Below are 6,000 nucleotides of genomic sequence, written 5' to 3' on the forward strand. Positions count from 1 at the left end.
CCCAGTGCGCGAGTAGCCATTCTCGTAATAGAATGGCCAAGTTTAGGCTTACCGGAGTATGTGGTTAGTACTACAAAGTCTCACCTCATGCAATTCAACAACGGACATGCCTTAATCGACACAGGCGGAAAGACCCCGCTCACAAGACCTCCATGTCTGGTGGCTCACACTCACCGAGTCCGCCCGGTCTAGATTTATTACTCCACATTCCCATATCACATGCTAACATAGTTAACCAATGTTCCGTTTACAACTTGCAGGTGGCAGGTAGTCACCCGACTTTCATCGTTCTACGCATAGCTAAGCAAAACTAGGCATATACGAGTTTAAAACTGGTAATATAGTAAATATGGAATAACAAGGGTGGTAATGCACCAATTAGGCTCTTACTTAACTCCTAATCACTTAATGCAGTAACGGAAAGCAAAAACAAAATTAATTTGTAAAACACAAGGTAGGGTTGTATGCATCCGGGGCTTGCCTTCGTTGACGGAAAAATTCGGTTCCTGCGACGTTTCACAAGTATTCGATCCGACCTCAACAGACGGATTAACCTCCTCAACAACTTGATTAACTACCACGTGTTCACCTTCGTTCACTACACATAATAATAATGCCATGTTTAACATGATGCGGAATACGAAACATAATGCTCGATGATGGATGCAAAAATTAAGAATTTGAATACAACTTTCCTTCGCGGTACAGTTGCAAGTCAACAACTAAATCTTTTTCGTAACACATACATCAATTGTCAAGGATCATTATCAACTAATGACCCAAGGTCATCACTCAATCCAAAATTTCAAACAAAACCTAAATCATTAAAGGTTACTATTTGCTTTTATGAATTAATTATTTAATTCAAAATTACGAAATAAATCAACTTATTCTAATTGAGCTCAAAATTTTTGTAAATGTTCATTACATGATAAGTAAGTGGCAAAACAAATTTCATAATTTTTGGACAATTAAATAGGCCTAGAAAAATCATAGAAATCCATTTATTAATAAATTGAGCAATTTTTATCATATTCAAAAAGTACTGAAAAACATTATTTCATATTTTTTTTAAATACTTTACATCACAGAGAAGTCACACAAAAATTTTCATTATTTTTGGAGCTCTAAATAAATCTACACAAAAATAACAAAAATAGACACTATTCATTCAAATCTAAAAATAGAAAAATCCATTTGAACGTTGAGTCACTGACAACCCGACCCCACCTGTCATCCCTAACCTCGTGCGCTAACCATGACGGCGACGGCGCTGACCAGCGATTTCTCGCCGACAGTGAGTCCAACGGTGACGGCAAGAGTTCTAACATGATCACTACGTTACAGCGCATCGATCTATGGCACTAACGCGACCAATTACGGACCGAACCGAGCACTACGCCGGTAGCGGTTAAACTAAAGGTCGAGGAAGCACCAGCAGCTTACCCTGAACATAACTGAGTAGAGCACAAGGCCGGAGGAGCAATGGAGAGGTGGGTCGACGTTCCGAGCAAGCACGGCGGAGCTGATCGTCGTCGGTGACGGTGTACCGGCGACTACAGTGGCCAAAATGAGCAACCAGCTATGGATTAAGTACTACAACATCGAGACGAAATAGAATCAGCCAAAACCAGGGATGGAGATGCACCGTGGAGCTTTGGCCACAGCGAATCATGCTCGGCGGAGGAGTTGCCGGCCGCGAGGAAGAAGACGATGCAACTCGAGTTCCCGACCAAGACTAGCTGAATTGGTGGGTCGGCTGGATGCGCAAGGATACGGTGGAGCTAGAACTAGCTTAGCAGCGACGGTGAAGCACAGCAACGACGGCGTGGGCTCGCTGGAGATGAGCAAGGCGACGGGAAAAACAGAGCAAGAAGAAAAGGCAAAGACGACGGCGGCTCAGGCTATAAAGGAGGCCAAGAAGCTCGAGGAAGCTGTGCTGTGGCCTTCACCGCGCCAGCGCAACGGCAAAACGGCCACGACCGCGCCTGGAACACCGAAGAAGGAAACGCCGGCAATGTAGCTTTGGCGGTGGACACTGTTCACAGAAATTACAGATTTGCCATTCGCCAAATTTCACAAATTACTCTCAAATTTTCATAACAACTTAAAAATCTCCAAAAACAAAAGTTGTTCAAAATCAAAAGTTCTACAACTTTGCTTTTATAACCATCTCCTAATTCGGTCTAGATTTTGAAATGAACTTTTGAATTTGAATAGGGAAATTTATCAAATTACGCCTTTTTGAATTTCTCAAAATTTTTCTAAACAACTTGAAAAACTCCAAAACCAAACTTTGTATAACTTGTCAAGCTCTACACTTTTGCTTTTGGGCCCAATCCCAAAATATGCTTAGATTTTGAAATGGATTTTTAGGGTAGGATTTAAATGCTGAAAAGCGAGGTTTTCTCGAAAAATTCAAAACCCAAACAAACTTTAAACTTGAGTCAAACAATACAATTCAGCACTCATTACACAAATGTAAACTTGTTTTAGTGTATGCATCTCAAAGTTTTCACCAAATGCCAAATGCTTTGTAATGCATATGACGACATGTCAGATTTTAATATTTAAACACCCGAGGTGTTACACATGGTGGACCCACTCGGCTGCCTCGCCCCACCATGACCTTCTACTCCCCCTCATCAGGCTCAAAGCAATGCGACAGCGGTTGCATGGACTTCATGCTGATCGGCCACGACAAGGTGCCGGCCAGGGACCAGACAGGCCACGCTACCATCTACGATGCTAGCCTCGGCGCGATACACACCGCGCCCACCCCCAGCAAACCCATGCACCGCCCGATGGTGTCAGTGCCCATCGGGGAAAAGCTCCTGGTGCTCAGCTTGACACGTGGAATGGCAGGTGAGGAGGAGCATAGCTTCGAGGCTATCACCTACGAGCACGTCCGCAGCGCGGACCGCAAGTGGCACGATCGTTAGATTAATCTCCACGGCTAATTGGGCCCTTGGATCCACGCCCTGATTGGGGGCGCCCAACCGTTCCATGGTTGGTGGGCCCCCGTCGCACAATGCCATAAAAAGGGAGGTGGGGGCCGAGGCATAAGGCACGAGAATCACGTGAGCCACCAGACGCCCCACCTACAATCCTAAACCCTAAGCCAATCTAGTGAGGGGGTGTTGCCAGCGATGGGAAGACCACCGACCACTGCCACCTCTACACCGCCGCCACTGCGTCCTCGACTTCACCGCCGGACCTCACCACGCCACCGACAAGCACCCCATGGCAAGCTTGTCTTCTACAAAGGCGGCCGATGGTTTGCACCTCCGCAACCCCCCCTCTCTCTTTCTCTCTGTTTCTTGCACTAGCATGTTCTAGGGTTTGTTATTCAATCAGATGTCAGTATGTATGCTAGATCTCTGGCTAGATGATCCTATCAAGTCTATCAATGGTATCAATCGCCAAACTAGGCGTGCATCTAGCTCATCGGGGTAGAAAACCGAGTAGAATAGTAGAAGGAGGGGATTTGATTTGAAGAAACGGATCAGACCCCAACCCATAACCCTAACCCTAACCCTAGAGTAACGACGAAGGAGGGGAGGACCTACCCGGACTCTCCATTGCGCATCACCACCATCATCGCATGGGTAGAATCTCGCCGTCGTGCGGGAAGGAGCTCCGCCGCCGCATCACCGGCACGTAGGGAGAAGCCGAGCCACGCTCGCCGCCGTGCGCACGAGCCTGGCCGAGCGCACCGTCATAGGACCGCTCGACAGCGGTGCGCTCACCCACCGGGGAGCGCGTGCTCCGACGAGGGGACCTGCGGCGGCGCTAGTAAAATCTAGGGTTTTGGGGTCATGCTCCACCGCAGCACGTGTGGGTACACAAAGTGCACCACCGCGGTGTCGCTCGACGGCGCCGCATGCGGATCAAGCCACATGCGTGCACCGGCGAAGGGCGCCACAGTGGCGCCACCACGCTTCTCTCTTGGGCCATCGTGGTTCAGAGTGAGAGTGGGAGAGACCCAACGCCGCTACGAAGAGAGAGAAGAGAAAGTGAAGAATGACCTAGGGTTCAGGCACGCGGCCGTGGTCGGCGTTTTTATACCCGTGAGAACGATGGACGTCCATTGGATCAAGATGGATGGCTCCAATTGAACGGGCCACATCTGGCCTAGGCGAGGAAGGAGAATCATGGCCTAGCCCCAGGATGCGGCCTGGGCACGGGGGAGCGAGCGTGCGTGTTGTGTTGTGCCGCTGCTGGGCCACGAGCGCGGGCGGCATTTCGCCACTGGGACGAGCACGGTTTCAAGGGGCTGGGTCAAATGAACAGTATAAACTGAGTTATTGTTTTATTCATTTCAGAAGCAAAATTTGATGATTTTTTGTCCAGTTTCAATCTCTATCAAAATTTGAACCAACGGGATAATTTTTTAGAGAGTAGATTAGTATAGTAAAATGCTTCAGAAAAGTAGATAAAGAATTTTTCCATGTTTCCGCTGCAATGTCAAAGTTTATTATCTTCTAATTAAATTCGAACCAACAGAAGAATTTAATTTGAAGAGAAGTTGAATTTTATTCAGTAAATTATAATATTATTATTTTTCTGACCAACGTTAATAATAGCAATATTATAATGATTATTCATAAGTTTTTCCATGCATTAATTCTATTTCTGTCCAACGGTGATGTAGAATTAGTGTATAAGAAAGTTGTATATTTTAATTTTGACCAACGTCAAATTAAGACATGCAATTATTATAACATATTTTCTCACTATCTCTGATGGTGTTTTTTAGGACTCAACCCAATGACATTTATCTCGCACATACCACCTCTTGAATGGGGCAACTATAGGGTATGGCGAGAGAAGTATGAACTAGCACTTGCGCTGTCTGAAAATGACTTAGTGCTTACCTCTCCATGTCCTACTGAACCGGTGGACCCGATGAGGAAAGAAAATGAGTCTGATGCTATGCAGATGTGCGGATGAAATATAATCTCGAACACAAGAAATAGGACATTTCAAACCGCAAGTGCTTGATGGTGGCTAAGTCCATAATTTCAGATGCTATAAGGGGGTCTATCTCAGATTGTGATACCGCCATATAGTATCTTAAGAAAGTGGAGAGTCAGTTCACTAGCTCTTTAAAGGCTTATGCCAGTACTTTGATCAAGAAATTATTCAATGAGAAATACACTGGTGGCGGTATCAGAGAGCATATACTGAAGATGAGCAACACGGCTTTGAAGCTAAAGTCAATGAATTTGGGGCTCAAGGATGAGCTCCTAATTTATTTGGTTTTTGCTTCCTTGCCCAAAGAATATGAAACTTTTATTGTGAACTACAACATGCAGCCCAATAAATGGAATATAGAGAAGCTCATTACAATGTGTGTTCAAGATGAGGAGAGACTGAAAAGCTCACAGGGTGACTCTGCTAACCTTGTGAAGGACAACAAAAAGAAGAGCTTCAACAAGAATGCCAAACCTTAAGGGAAAGCCCCTCAAAATGACCATCATCATAAGAACAACAATGCTCAAGTTGAAAAAGATCAGTGTAAATAGTGCAAGAAGCATGGACATTACCAGAGGGGTTGTCTAGACTTCCTAAAAAAGCCTTCTGAAGAGAGGTGATGATTTTATTACATTCATAGATGAATCCTTGTATTTAAGTTATGTAAAATCTACTTGGTGGATTGATTCAGGTGCAACTATTCATGTTGCAAATTTATTACAGGGATTCCATACGAGGAGGACCCTACAAAGAGGAGAAAGAAGAATTAAAGTTGCAAGTAGAGTTAAAGCTGAAGTTGAAGCCATTGGAGATCTTTTTCTAGAATTAGATGATTGTTTTAGACTTTAGCTTTCAGATATTCTTTATATACCCTCTTTGCGTAGAAACTTGATAAGTATTTCAAGATTATATGATAATGGATATGATTGCCATTTTGGTAATGGTAAATGTCGGATTGTGATTAATAATAAGTGTGTGGGTCTTGCCTTCCGATAAGATAAGATTTATTTATTATCACTTTCT

Source organism: Miscanthus floridulus, chromosome 2, assembly GCF_019320115.1.
Source record: "Miscanthus floridulus cultivar M001 chromosome 2, ASM1932011v1, whole genome shotgun sequence".
NCBI lineage: Eukaryota > Viridiplantae > Streptophyta > Magnoliopsida > Poales > Poaceae > Miscanthus > Miscanthus floridulus.